The sequence below is a fragment of the Bubalus bubalis genome, chromosome 5 (assembly GCF_019923935.1).
Source record: "Bubalus bubalis isolate 160015118507 breed Murrah chromosome 5, NDDB_SH_1, whole genome shotgun sequence".
Lineage (NCBI taxonomy): Eukaryota > Metazoa > Chordata > Mammalia > Artiodactyla > Bovidae > Bubalus > Bubalus bubalis.
In genome coordinates this window covers 46,253,065-46,268,335 of record NC_059161.1, presented here as the reverse complement: position 1 = coordinate 46,268,335, position 15,271 = coordinate 46,253,065, and the positions used below count along the sequence as shown (strand labels likewise).

The window sequence follows — 15,271 nt, the reverse complement described above, 5'->3', positions numbered from 1 at the left end:
CAGTTCCTCTTCTCTTTCTGCCATTAGAGTGGTAACACCTGCATATCTGAGGTTGTTGATATTTCTCCCAGCAATCTTGATTCTAACTTGTGATTCATCCAACCTGGCATTTCATATGGTGTACTCTGAATATAAGTTAAATAAACAAGGCAGCAATATTCAGCCTTGATGTACTTTTTTTTCCCAATTTTGAACCAGTCTGTTGTTTCATGTCCAATGTTAAGCGTTTCTTGACTTGAATACAGGTTTGTTAGGAGATAGTTAAGGTGGTCTGGTACTCTCAGCTCTTTAAGAATTTCCCAGTTTGTTGTGATCCACACAGTCAAAGACTTTAGCATAGTCAATGAAGCAGAAGTAGATGTTTCTCTGGAATTCCCTTGCTTTCTCCATGATCCAATGAATGTTGGCAATTTGACCTCTGGTTCCTCTGCTTTTTCTAAATCCAGCTTGAACATCTGGAAGTTCTCAGTTCACATACTGCTGAAGCCCAGCTTGAAGGATTTTGAGCATCACCTTGCTAGCGTGTGAAATGAGTACAAATGTACAGTAGTTTGAACATTCTTTGGCATTGCCCTTCTTTGGAATTGGAATGAAAACTGACCTTTTCCAGTCCTGTGGCCACTGCTGAGTTTTCCAAATTTGCTGACTTATTGAATGCAACATTTTATAGCATCACCTTTTAGGATTTGAAACACATCTTAGGTGGTTAATTAACACTCAGTGAAAAAACACAGACCCCCGTGTCAACTTAAGAGGGAGATAATAGAATGGTTGGATTGTGCTGTTTGTAGACCTGTGTGTGTGTGTGTGTGTGCGCCTATTGCAATGCATTAGTCACCCTCTTCCCACCAGCAGGAAACCAAAAGGGCCAAACAAAAAGTGTAGCTGCCTGTGTCATAGCTAACAAGAGACCCCAGATTCATTTCACCGCCTGGACCAGAGCTCGGCAATTTCTTCCATGGGCCATCTGGCCTGGGGCCCATTTTGTAAATAAAATATTATTGAACCTCGGCCACACTCATTTGTTTACTATTATCTCTGGCTATTTTTGTGCTTCCGTGGCTGAGGTGAGTAATTGTGACATATGCAAAGCCTAAAATATTTATTATATGACCCTTTACAGGAGAAGTTTGCTTACCACCTACTCTAGGTTTGCAATAATAATTTTATCATCAAGATATCTTGCGGGATATATAAAAATAGAAATATTTATCCTTCATGTTGTTTTGGTCTTATACAAGATTTCCAATTATTCTGGACTCCCTGATTTTGTATTAACATTCATGGACTGGGAGAGTTTAATATAGCACACATAAGAGTTCTTCATGGGTCAGATGGTGTTCTTAGTCCCAGCCCATCGTCACAGCGTTGTCTCCATTCTCCTTCATACTTTGCTTGCCTCTACAACATGTGCGGGAGATACACGCTTTGTTTTGTTTATATACATATATATACATATATATATCTGTGTTTAGTTTTCTTCTATGAACAAACAGAACCAATTCACACCTATTTTCTAGCAAACTCTCTCCTCAAGCAGCTGGGCCCAAGTCATCTAAGACTATGTCTAGATCAGGGTTCCCCAATTGCTGTGAAATTGACATCAGGGCAAATAACTCTTGGCTGAGGATGCTGAGGTTTGGGGATGTTTAGCAACAACCCTGACCTGTGCCCACTAGACATCAGTTCTCAGCAGTGATAACAAGAATGTCTCCAGATGTTGCAGGGAGGAAGCGAATTCTGACTCCATGTTGAAAACCGTTTCTCTGACTTGCTTTTTGTTTCTCTTGTTATTATAATCATACTCAGTGGCTTGCCTGGAGGACCCTGCCCTTCTGCCTGACTGTAAAGCACCTTTGTTCAGCTCAGGGAGATAGTTTGGCCTTGCCCACCTGTGAATACAAGAGATTAACACACCCCTTGCAAAGGCTGGCCACTGGCTTGGAGATGTTTTGTAAGACTGAAGGCGCTTTCACTTTACTTCCCGACTGCCTCTCCCTCTCTATTCTTCCTTTTGACTTTAGTTCCTCATTGCTTCTTTCTCTCTGATCTATAAAAGAACCTGGCATCAACACCCTGACAAGAGGGTTATTTTGAGGCACTAGCCTGCCATCTTCTCAGTCCCCTGGTTCCCAAATAAAGTCTCTTGCCTCAACACCTCGTCTCTCAGATTCATTGGCCTGTCATGAGGCAAGCAGAGTGAGCTTGGACTCAGTAACACTGACATTGTCAAATGTCCCCTAATGGCTGAAAAACCACTGGTATAGAGTCTACCCTAGAAACAGTGTGGTCTGCAGACCAGCAGCATAAGCCTCACCGGGGAGTTTCTTCAAGATGCCAAATCCCAGGCCCCTTGTCAGAACTGCAGAGCCAGGATCTGCAGTTTATCTAGATCCCCCAGGTGATTCATAGGCATATTAAAGTTTGAGAAGTGATGCCAAAATCTTGGCTCTGTGCACCAATGCCAAACAGAAATATGGAGACAGAGTTATGGAGGAGAAGGAAAGAGTGGTTTTATTACTTTGCCAGGCAAAGGGGGAACACAGTAGGTTAGCACCTCAAGAACTGTGCCCACTCCCTTGTGAATAGGGAGAGGTTATATAGTCAGACAGGGGTACATGATGAGGATCAAGGCAGTAACAGTCTTGCATTCTTATTTCTTCTACAAAGTTTCATACGAGTGGGGTTGCTGACAAGATTAGTGTATGTGCAGGGTCTCAGGTGGGCTTTCCTGGTAGCTCAGTCAGTAAAGAATCTGTCTGCAGTGCAGGAGACCTGGGCTTGATACCTGAGTCAGAAAGACCCCTGGAGAAGGAAATGGCAAACCACTCCAGTATCCTTGCCTGGAAAATCCCATGGACAGAGGAGCCTAGTGGGCTGCAGTCCATGGGGTCTCAAAGAGTTGGACATGAATGAGCAACTAACACTTTCACTTTCAGGGTCTCAGGTGGTCCGTCTCCTAACCTTGATGAGTCTCTCTGGTCCCTTTAAGCTGGCCTCGGGTGGTTTCATGGCTGCTCCTCCCTCGATTAGCAACTGCTTGAATTTGCTTTTTGGAACTCAGGTAAGGTCATGGAGGTTGGAATCTTACCTTTGGGGGACAAAGCAGCCTCTGTTCCCCGGGAGCCCCTCAAGCCCTGCTCGGCATCAGAAGCACTGATCTAGACATTTTGGGGGGTAAGGCCTTTGTTGCTTTCTCCTTCCACTCCTTAGTAAAGTATGGTAACTATGCTTCATTTACATCAACCTTGTCTCAACTTTTTGAGCACGCCCATTGGCCTAGTACTGTATTAAAAGACAGTGGGCTGTCCTGGGAAGAGCCAGGTTTTTGTCCTCAGACAGACCTGAGTTCAAAAGAAGGCTCTGTCCCTGTGGGTCTGGGGGGCTTATTTAATCTGTTTCATTGTCATTATCTGACAAATCTCTGGATTGTGTTACAGAACATGAAGACTTTCTGAGCAGGTTGTCATCAAAAGATCAGCAGACTTTTTCAAAAATGTCAAATCACATATAAGTTTCTCACAAGTGATGAAATCACTGATACGGCAAGTTTCCAATTAACAGGACTATACAAGGAATTACTTCCTTTACACTTTGGACTCCATAACTAGTGTTCGGAATCCCAGTGGTCTCCACTGACACTGAAGTCAGAGCTCGAAAATACCACCAGGTGGCGCCAATACCACTTTAATAGATTGAGAAATGGCCAAGCTTGTTTCTAATAAACATAAATCCTTCCAATTTTTTTTAAAGAATTTTTAAAATTTCTGTCTTTCTTTACTGTTCTGGGTCTTTGTTTCTGCGTGGGCTTTTCTCTAGTTGCAGTGAGCAGGGGCTATTCTCTAGTTGTGGTGCCTTTGGCTTCTCCTTAGGGGGGTTTCTCTTGTTGCAGAGAGGGGGGCTCAGTAGTTGTGGCTCACAGGCTTAGCTGCATGTGGGATATTCCTGTACCAGGGGTGTAACCTGTGTCCCCTGCATTGGAAGGCGGATTCATAGCCACTGGACTACCTGGAAAGTCCTGTCCAAATTTTAAAGTTCCTAATAGGTGTATCTGAAAGTTCTGCAAAGTCTAGCTCTAGCTGCAGAGGAGATCAGGTATTACTTGAGGGAAAAGTAGGTAGAATGTTAAATGCATCTCCTTGACATGCATGCTGACCAGTCCACAGAAAAGAACTACAGAGACCTTGAAAACAGCAAAACATCACAAAAGAAAGCACAGCCTTCCCAAGTCCTGGTATTGCCACAGTGATCGGAGCCATCATAAAGGGACAAGTGGCCTGGTGAATTCTGGGAGGAGGGTTGAGGAGTGGGGACCACAGACTACCACGTGACAAAGGAAGACAGGAGAGGGATAAAAGAGAATCTCTAGAAGCAGAAATAAAACAAGTTGACTTCCTGGTTGCTCAGTGGTAAAGAATCCACTTGCAATGCAAGAGACGTGGGTTTGATCCCTAGATCAGGAAGATTCCCTGAAAAGGGAATGGAAATCTACTCCAGTATTCTTACCTGAAGAATCCCATGGACAGTGAGCCTGGTGGGCTACAGTTCATAGGGTTGCAAAGAGTCGGACACAACTGAAGCAACGTAGCACACCTATGCCAGATGTTGATGCTTTTTTTTACCTTTATTTGATGCCTTTTAGCAAAAGATAAGCACTCTGTGGGTAATGTTCAGCCCTAAGCACCTAATTCAGAAAGAAAGCTCATCTACTACCATGCCTTTCACACACACCAAGCCATGATATTAGAATGGTTTTTCAGGGTCCAAAGTTGGATTAACACTTGAAAATCAACAGTGCAGGCTTCTGGGTCAACAAGAATTGAGTGGGAGCAGGAGGTGGAGGGGGTCAGTGGCTAAGAAACTTTCCTGAATTGAGGCAGCTTCCATGATTCCTTGGAAGGGGTACTCTGGACGGAGGACAAAAGATTTTCAGTCACTGAAAATGACCAGCCTCAGTCATAAAACAAGGTGAATAATTGCTTGTGAATTTAAGATCATGGTTCCCTCTAAAGTATCATTAACAAAGGCATTAATGAATAAATAAACCATTATTAAGACAGTGAACACATTTTCAACTTCTTTGCATTTACTTTTTCAAAGATTCATTTGAAGATAGCAAGGAGGCTGTTTAAATACAAAAACATAGATAAAGACAAGGGAAAACAATGAATATGTCATAACAGACCAGAAACTTGGTGTCCAAAGCACCTTTGGACAAATGGCTAACGAAGACCAAATACCTTAAGTCATGAAAATTACATCAAATAAAGGGAAAAACTAATGAATATTTACACCTTTTGGTAATTGTATATAGACTCAGATTTTGGAAGACCTCTTCGAAAAGGTGATTTTCAGGTTGAAACCTGAAGAAATTAACCAAGTGAGTGTGGGGTGGAGAAAGGGTGTTGCTAGGCATGTGGGAGGGTGGGAATGGGTGGGGGCAGAAAAGAGAGCAGAGTGCCCCTCCCTTTATTCTTAATTATAATTACACTAGAATTAGATTTCTTGAAGACTCCAGAGATTGGAAACTCCAAATCCCTTCTAAGATAGGTCAAGTTTAGGGTATAGTACTTTTTTGCTTGATTGTGAAGAGAGATTTTTCTGAGTTTAGCCTGAGACTTGGTGGTTCAGATGGTAAAGAGTCTGCCTGTAATGTGGGAGACTAGGCTTCCATACCTGGGTCAGGAAGATCCCTTGGAGAAATAAATGTCAACCCACTCCACTATTCTTGCCTGGAAAATTCCATGGACCGAGGAGCCTGGCAGGCTACAGTCCATGGGGTCACAGAGTCAGACATGACTGAGCAACTTCACTTTCTTTCTAAAGGCCATTTAGAGACTTTATTCTCCTATAGGGGGTGGGGCAGGAAGGGATGACTGACTTCCAATTACCCTATGGCTATTAGCCTTTAACTGCAGAGTGACTTAGAATGACTGTGAAATAGAAAGTTGTCTGGGAATTCCTGGCAGTCTAGTGGTTAAGATGCAGGTGTTCACTGCAGAGGGTCTGGGTTCAACCCCTGGTCAGGAAACTAAGATCCCTACAGCTACACAGTGTGGTTAAATAAATAAATAAAAGTTGGACTTGACTCCAAGCTCCCGATGCAGGGGCCTAGGTTAGATCCCTTGTCAGGGAACTAACTAGATTCCCCATGTAGCAACTAAGACCCAGAGCAGTCAAATAAATAAGTAATTATTTTTTAGAGAAAAAGAAAGTTGTCTGTTTCCAGATGCAGTTCTCTTGGCTCCTTTTAAGTCCTGATTCAAGGCTGGTCTGTCAGTCCTTAAAAAGTTTTGAGGTTAAAATCTTATGACTTTACCCTCAACGTCCAAAAAACCTTGAGCGGGGTCACTTATTTCAGTTGGGAAAGATGAGCAACAGAAGGGACTAAATGATCTAGAATAAAATTTTGGAGTGTTCCATGTATTGCTACTGCTAAGTCACTTCAGTCGTGTCTGACTCTATGCGACCCCATAGATGGCAGCCCACCAGGCTCCCCCGTCCCTGGGATTCTCCAGGCAAGAGTACTGGAGTGGGTTGCCATTTCCTTCTCCAATGCATGAAAGTGAAAAGTGAAAGTGGCGACCCCGCGGACTGAAGCCTACCAGGCTCCTCCGTCCATGGGATTTTCCAGGCAAGAGTACTGGAGTGGGTTGCCATTGACCATATTAAATTGTTTTTGTCATCTTACTTAACTCAGAGACAAATTGATTTAGTTTGACTTAGTTTCAGACAATTTGGCGTTTTTTTTTTTTTTTTTTTTTTTAATAACCAGTAGGTGTTTGACAAGGAGCTAAAAATTGCCCAGGTAACTTTGACTCAAACCATCCTTACACCATACTAGGTATTCTTGTTCAGTTGCTCAGTCATGTCCAACTCTTTGCAACCCCATGGACTGCATGCAACACACCAGGCTTCCCTGTCCATCAACAACTCCCAATGCTTGCTCAAACTCATGTCCATTGAGTTGGTGATGCCATCCAACAATCTCATCCTCTGTCGTCCCCTTCTCCTGCCTTCAGTCTTTCCCAGCATCAAGGTCTTTTCTAATGAGTCAGTTCTTCGCCTCAGGTGGCCAAAGTATTGGAGCTTCAGCTTCAGCATCTGTCCTTCCAGTGAATATTCAGGATTGTTTTCCTTTAGGATTGACTTGTGAATTGATTACAAATACTAGAGAACCTTGGACTTGATAGGCCAGCCATTCAGAGGGCTGTGAGCCAGCCTGGACTTGAACTCAACTTGGATTAATGGACTCGGTGGTAGAAGGCAGGAAAAGGTGCTAGTCTCTACAGAAGGTGGGCGGCCAGTTCTGAGAAGTGGATGCTGTCAGTAAAACCTCCAGGAGTTGGGCAGAAACTGCCTTGAACTTGACTAGGAGTTGCTTTCAGCCTGCCTGTCTCTCAGAGGAGTAGAGGAAGGGCTATGGACCAGTGCCTGTGTGGGTGGATATTATCAGGAAGCTCAGGAAGAGAGGGGTGTGGACCCCAGACTGCCGATCATGAGTGGTGACTTACTCCACTTCCTAAATAATTTTTTTTATAGTTTGAGGACAATACTAATTTTTTGTTTCCTTTTCATTTCTGGTGTGAAATAAAATTCATATTTTATGGCAAGACGAGAAACATTTAGTCATTAAAAAAAAAAGTCTCTGCCCTTTGACCTCCTCTCTGTCGTCTTATTGAAAAGTAAGTTATCTAAGAAACACTTGAAGCAAAGCAAAGTGAAATGAAACCTGAAATCAGCTCTTAATGTGAAATGTAGTTATGGGCAGGGCTTTCCTATCCCAAGGTGGTGGTTTCTGCCTCTGTAGCTGAAGGGATCTTTCCCAGGGATCTCACACCTCCTACAGTGGCCTCTGCACAGCCACTGCCGTAAGTCTGGCAAATACATTCTATTAATGTTAAAGAAAGGGAGCAAACCTTGATTTCAGTTCTAAGTTGCTTCAGTCGTGTCCAACTCTTTGCAACACTATGGACTGTAGCCCACCAGGCTCCTCTGTCCATGGGATTCTCCAGGCAAGAATACTGGAGTGGGTTGCCATGCCCTCCTCCAGGGGATCTTCCTGAGCCAGGGATCGAACCTGCATGTCTTATGTCTCCTGCACTGGCAAGCTGGCTCTTTACCATTAGCACCACCCGGGAAGCCCTCAGTACTGACTACAACACAGTCAGTGTGCTAAGTACGTAAAGAGAAATAATTTAGAAAATGTAGTGACAAATGTATGTACCGGGTGTGCACTAAGAAAGGACTCTGATGGGTGTGGTCATCCCTGACCAGGGGAAAGACAGCACTTGGCCTGTTTGATTTTTTTCCCAATTTTGTTGAGAAATAATTGACATATATGTTGTATTAGTTTAAAGTGTACAACCTAATGATTTAATAAAAGTATATGTTGTGCAATGATCATCACAGTGAGTTTAATTAACATCTATCATATCACATAATCACAATTTTTCCTTGTGATGAGAATTTTTAAGATATAATCTCAGAACCTTTCACATATACAATACAGTATTGTGAACTGTAGTCACCATGCTGTATATTACATCCCTGACCTTATTTATCTTAAAACTGAAAGTTTGTGCATTTTGATCACTTCACCCATTTCACCCACCTCCCACTTCCCACCTCTGGCAACCAACAAGGTTAATGTAGTTATAATTTGTTTTTGGCTTGACTGTTTTGAATTCATATGCAAATAATAATTTAAAATAATAGGAAACATTCACTGGCATCCATAAGCCAAGCTTTGTGCTACACTATTTCTGTGAAAGGTTTTATTTAAACCTCATAATAATCCTATGAAGTAGGAGCAATTATGATTCCCATTTTATTAATAGTGATGAGGAAATTGAGAGGTGGAAGATTAAGAAAGGTCACCAGGCAAGTAAGAAGAAAACTGGGAATTGAACACTATTTGGTCAGACTCCAGAACCCAGTCTTCATCACAAATATCTCCCAGATGTTTTTTACCCCCGTGAGAGTCTTAAATTCCAATCACATTGAACAACTTCACTTTCCCTAAACAGACACACCTCTCCTGCCCACAGACTTGTTACTGCTGACGCTTCTGGCTGAAGTACCCTCCTTCGGGAACGAGTTTCCCTGGTCATGGTCCTGGACTCCATACATCATAGTCATCCCAAGTGGCTCACTCAGACCTGCTCAGTTCACCTCTCTGTGGGAGGTTGGGGACATTTGGGAACCTGTATGTCCAAACTGAAGGTGTCTTGCTCTTGAATTCACAAACATTAAAAATCCTAACATAAAGTTAAAATTTTTTAATTATTAACTTTTTTGTTTATATATGTATGCTTCTCCGATTAGACATTTCTTTACAGCAAGAACATTGTTTTGTATATCTGGAGTTTAATACAAACTAGCATTAAAGACATGGATGCCCTCATTCATATATATATATGGAGGAGGGCATGGCAACCCACTCCAGTATTCTTGCCTGGAGAATCCCATGGACAGAGGAGCCTGGTAGGCTACAGTCCATTGTGTCGCAAAGAGAAGGACACGACTGAAGAGACTTAGCACACACACACACACACACATATATATTTGGCTGTACCAGGTCTTAGTTGTGGCACACTCTATCTGTAGTTTTGACATGTGAATCCTTAACTGTGGCATGTGGGACCTAGTTCCCTGACCTAGGGATTGAACCCAGACCCCCTGCACGGGGAGTTGACATCTTAGTGATTCCACCACCAGGGAAGTCTCGGCACCCTCATCCTTAAAACACTTGCATGATGCCCCATTACATACTGCATAAATTCTGACTTCCGTGGTATGTTGCACAAGGTCTTCAATGATTGAACTACCTGCCTAGCCTTGTTTCTTGGGACTCTTTACACCAGAAGCTGGGGCTTCCCAGGTGGAGCTAGTGATAAAGAACCCACCTTCCAATGCAAGAGACATAAGAGATGCAGGTTTGACCCCTGGGTCAGGAAGATCCCCTGGAGGAGGAAATGGTACCCCACTCCAGTATTCTTACCTGGCAAATCCCATGAACAGAGGAGCCTGGTGGGCTGCAGTCCATTGGGTCACAAAGAGTTGGACACAACTGAGCACACATGCTTCATTTATTTAGATTTGGGACTGGACAGGACTTTGGAAATGTTTCCAAATCCTAATTCCACTATTAGCATTTTTTTTTCATTGTATAACTATTTATGTATTTTTTAAAAGTTTTAATCATGTGACTGTATTACATACTCAGAAATTTAAATTTTTAAAAAGTGATGCAGATGAGTCAAAACAAAAGTATCTTTCAGGGCCCAATAGTACTTCCTCCATAAAGGTTTTCCTAATCTTGGCTGTATGTGATTTTTTTCTTTTTTCCAAGACTTGGTATATTTTTCACATTTTTTTCTACTGCTATTTATTTATGTACTTATTTTTTTCTCCTATCACTCTCGAATTCCTCCTTACAATTTTAGAGACTCCCTTCAGTACTTAATGGTATCTTAAAACATTTTGCTTAATCATAGAAATCTACATAATTATAGAAATCTATGGTATATACTCATATATTTATTTACTAAGATTAGGGCAAAAATGTATTAGAACAGATCTGTTTTGATTATTAGCAAATATGTACTTCTTTAATTCAAAGTTGAAATTTCTTTTGCGTTAGGATCGAAGACAATGACGGTGAATTCTTGTTAATAGAAGCTGCTGACTTTCTCCCTAAATGGTTGGATCCTGATAATAGTGCCAACAGGGTAAGTATATCCAAGTTTAGAAAATTTATAAAGGTGAAACCATGTTGCATCATTTTCATATGTATCTGGATTTTGTCAATGCCAAGTATGGAAACTATACCACTTTGTAGGTATTTTTCCACCAAGGGGAGTTGTGCATTATTCCTGCACCAAAGAAATCTGGAACAGTATCCTGGTTACCTACCACACCCCCAACAATCTCACAAGCACTGAGTATAATCTCAACACACCCAGAAAAAATTCTGGCTTCAGAATCTGTACGAGCTGCTGTGAATAGATGCATCAGAGGGTAAGAAAACTGACACTTTCACTGCTAGTCAAGGAGCCTTTTGACTTCGTGTTGCACACTCTCTAAGGTAAATAAATGCAAAAACATTGGGCCTATAGCCTTCAAAGAGCGACTAAAAGATACATCTGTTTCTCGATTTTAAAACACAGGAAGCTTAATTTATTGGTCAATTTCACAAAGGATGAACACAGAATGAAAATCAGCACTATTAGCATTTTTTAGAGATGTAAATTAATTTAGCTGCAAGTCACAGAAATAGATTCTGTGCAGTGAAATCTGTGTAACTGGCCTGTGTTTTGGGGTGCAGCTGATAGCTGCCACACCATGCCAAACATTATAGATTTCAAAGCAGCTTTGCCTAGAGCAGAGGTCAACAAAAATTTTCTCCAAAGTGTCAGATGTAAATATTTCAGGCTTATGGTCTCTGTCACTCTGCTTGAAATGCTTATTAAACGAGATTGCCAGGCCTCAGCCTGACAGTTTCCAATTCAGAAAATTGAGGGATGGGCCTAAATATTTCTAAGAGGCTTCCAGGGGATCTGTTGCTACAGGTCTGGTCAACAGAGACTTTGAGGAACACTGGTCTTTTTATTCAAGAACTGAGGGTTTCAGCCCTGCTGACGGTCACTGTTGTGTGGCTTACAGCTGTCATCCATATCCCAGATCAACAGGACTGTGGTCCAGAATGTCAGGGCAGACCTCCACCAGAGGTGGCTTGGGGCAAGAAGAAGACAAGACAAAGAGAATTCACCTGTAGGCCAAGCAGCAAGAGGAGAACAGAGTAAGACAGATTCTGGGAGCTGAAGCTCCTAGGAGGGCCTTAGAGGAGGTCCCTGAAACCAGGAAGGGGGCTTGAGTCCAGCGCTGAGGTCCAGGGACCCTAGCCCCAACAGGCTGGAGAGTCAGGGAACAGACCCTGGAAGAGTAAGAAGCCTGGGGATGTATGGGACCAGGGCCTGAACTTCCTTTGATTTCTGCAGAAACCTTCTTCACCAGACTATGTGAAAACAGAATCCAAGCGGGTTTGGGGGGAGGGGGAAGTTATTTGTTTTCAAAATGTGTCTGATGTCTGTTTTACTTTGTGGTTGTTTTCTGTCACCAAAGTGCTTTCATCGTGGTTTGGAATCCGGGGACCTGTATATCTGAATTTTGGAGCTCCACAAAGTCCTGTGACGTGCTCAATCCCTTGGTGATCTAGACTCCCAATTCTACTGCAAAGGAGGAAAAGCTTTTTCCCTGCTATCTTAGATTCAATCCTTGGGAGCCTGCAAATTAAACTAACAAAAGATGAACTAACAAGAAGAAAGTATAGCTTTTATTCATATTTATTTGCAGGATGAGTTCACAGAAAAGAAGTGAAACTCAAAGAAATGGTTAGAATCAGTAGTTTATATATCATTTTAACAAAGGAGAAGGGTTTGAGGAATGATAAATTATGAAGTAGCTAGGAAATACAGTTGACCCTTGAACAACATTGATTTCAACTACTCAGTTTTATCTACGTGCAGACTTTTTCCAATAGTATATACTGCACTGCTACCGGAGAAGGGAATGGCAACCCACTCCACTATTCTTGCCTGGAGAGTCCCATGGACAGAGGAGCCTGGTGGACTATAGTCCATGGGGTCAAAAAGAGTCGGACACGACTGAGCCGCTGAGCATGCACGTACACTACTACATGATCTGAGGTTGGCTGAATCTGTGGTTGGTTGAATTCAGGGATGTGGAGCTGAGGATATAGAGGGTTTTATTAAGCTGGATTTTCAACTTTGCAGAGGGTTGGCACCCCTAACCCCTGAATTTCTTCAAGGGTCAGTTGTATATGAGGACACTAATGAAAGAGAGGGATTATTTTAGTCAGGACTGTTTATGAAAACTCCTCTTTCCATCTATGGTGATAAGAGTTTCTCTACTGTTGCTGGTACAAAGGGGCTCCTTCACAAGGGGAAATTTATGCCCTGCTTTTAGGCAGATAAGGCAGAACAGAGAACTCTGCCTGAATCTATTAATTCTCAGTTGCCTTCAGCTCAAAATAATCATTATACCAATAATCTTTATAACACATTTTGAGGTGGCATATCCTGATCCCTTCAGTATCATCACCACTGGTTTGGGAGCCAGCCTGCTAAGGTATGAATAGTGTTTCCCCCATTTACTCTGGGACTTTGAGAAAGTTACTTAAAATTATCTAAGCCTCAAAACCTTCATCTGTAAAAATGGAAATAAAAATAGTACCTACCTCATAGACTTAATGACAATTTAATGAGTTAATGTGTGTAATGAGCTTAAAATAATGCTTGAGGAAGATTAAGCACTAAATAAGCATAAACTACTATCATTAGGCAGTTGGCCTGCTGAGCTTCAGTGCATAAGAATCCTCACTTGGCTGTCATAAATAGAGGTTACCTTTAGATTCTGTTAGGTTTTAAAAATTCTATCTTTGTCCCTCCAAAGGGTATGGCAGTGAAACTCAGTGGAAAGAACTTCAGATTTTGACAATAGCTTGAAAGATCTTTAGAAGTTTCCTCCTAAGACTGGCTTCCTTCATGCTTCCTGCTGCTCTGATGTTAAAACTCAAGTCCATAACTTTGGCTACAAGGTCTGAAGTGGGCTGTGAGCAGTAGCAGAATATGTTACCTCCACATACACTTTGGCATATTGATTATTTTGAGCTATAGGCACTTGAAAAACAGCAAATGCAGGGAGGGGCTTTCTCTGAACTCCCCTTTCCTACCTAAAGACAGATTCTCTGAAAGGCGCTCAACTCTTCTAAATCTCCTCCCTGGGAGTTTCATCAAAAAGGGATGATTGACTCTTATCACAAGTGAAAGTAAAGTGAACATGTTAGTTGCTCAGTTGTGTCCAACTCTTTGCAACCCCATGGACTGTAGCCTTCCAAGCTACTTGTCCGTGGAATTCTCCAGGCAAGAATACTGGAGTGGGTTTCCATTTCCTTCTCCAGGGGATCTTCTCCCCTCAGGGATCAAACCCAGGTCTCTCACATTGCAGGCAGATTCTTTACAATTTAAGCTACCTGGGAAGCCTAAAAAGGGCTTGTTGCCTCCCCATCAGGGAACTGAACTCTGGTCTCCCACAGCATAGGTGGGGATATACTCACCACTATACTAAAGAGGTTGGTGACCTTATTACAAGACGGGAGACTAGACATCAATGCCACACCCAGACGAACTCTGTCACAAACTATCAGTCCTCCCATCTATTCTTCTAAGGGACCAATCACCTTTCTAAAATCTGTTTCAGTTCAGTTCAGTTGCTCAGTCATGTCCAACTCTTTGCAACCCCATGGACAGCAGCTCACCAGGCTTCCCTGTCCATCACCAACTCCAAGAGCTTGTTCAAACTCCTGTGCATTGAGTCGGTGATGCCATCCAACCATCTCATCGTCTGTCATCCCCTTCTCCTCCTTCCTTCAATCTTTCCCAGCATCAGGGTCTTCTCCAATCCATTTACTTTCCCCTAAGAGGTCTAGAGCCCTTTCCCCTGCCTATTAAGATGTCGTGCTCAGCTGTGTCTGACTCTTTGCACCGCCATGGATGGTAGCCCACCGGACTCCTCTGTCTATGGGATTCTCCGGCAAGAACACTGGAGTGCCACTTCCTCCTCCAGGGGATCTTTCCGATCCAGGAATCAGACCTGTGTCTCTTGCATTGACAGATGGATTCTTTACCATTGTGCCACCTGGGAAGCCCATCTCCCATGTATACACGTTAATAACTGTTTTTTCACTTTTTCATTTGCTCCTCTGTCTTTTATTACACCAATCAAGAACTTAGAGGGTAGAGGGAAATTCATTTTTCCTCCCTCACACCAGCCTCCATGCAATTCTCCAGGCTGACGTTATACCTCTTTCTTCTTTGCTCATTATACATGGCTCGTTCTTTTTCTTTTCTTCTGTCCCAGGCTCTCAGAGCTCTCTGTACCCTCCCCCCATAATCCCTGTCACCACTGAAGGCCAGTTCCCTTTTGCAAATTGCTTGTTTCATGTCTGTCTCCTCCACCAGCCTATAAATGTAATGAGTCCATGTGCTTGAAATTCATCAACTCTGAATCAACGTCTGGCACAGTTCCTAGCATCCTAGAGTCACTTGGAAAATATGTGTGAATGGGTGAAAGAATATTAGTGACCAGGGAAGTCATTGGAGAATATCCTCATGATATAGGACTTGTTGGAGCTGCTTGGTAGGTACTTCAGTGAGAATGCCCTGGCAAACTACACCCAGTAAGAGTT

At 42.6% G+C, this 15,271-nt stretch overlaps 2 long non-coding RNA genes across 2 annotated transcripts; both read left to right on the top strand.

The window, feature by feature from the left end:
* The first annotated feature begins 2,156 nt into the window (after positions 1–2,156).
* LOC123333572 lies at positions 2,157–3,784 on the top strand. Its single transcript, XR_006550947.1, has 3 exons — positions 2,157–2,401; positions 2,940–3,064; positions 3,441–3,784. It is a non-coding gene; the product is annotated as an uncharacterized LOC123333572 (long non-coding RNA).
* A 6,859-nt stretch (positions 3,785–10,643) lies between these two features.
* LOC112584975 lies at positions 10,644–11,011 on the top strand. Its single transcript, XR_003109267.3, has 2 exons — positions 10,644–10,733; positions 10,844–11,011. It is a non-coding gene; the product is annotated as an uncharacterized LOC112584975 (long non-coding RNA).
* Positions 11,012–15,271: the final 4,260 nt, after the last annotated feature.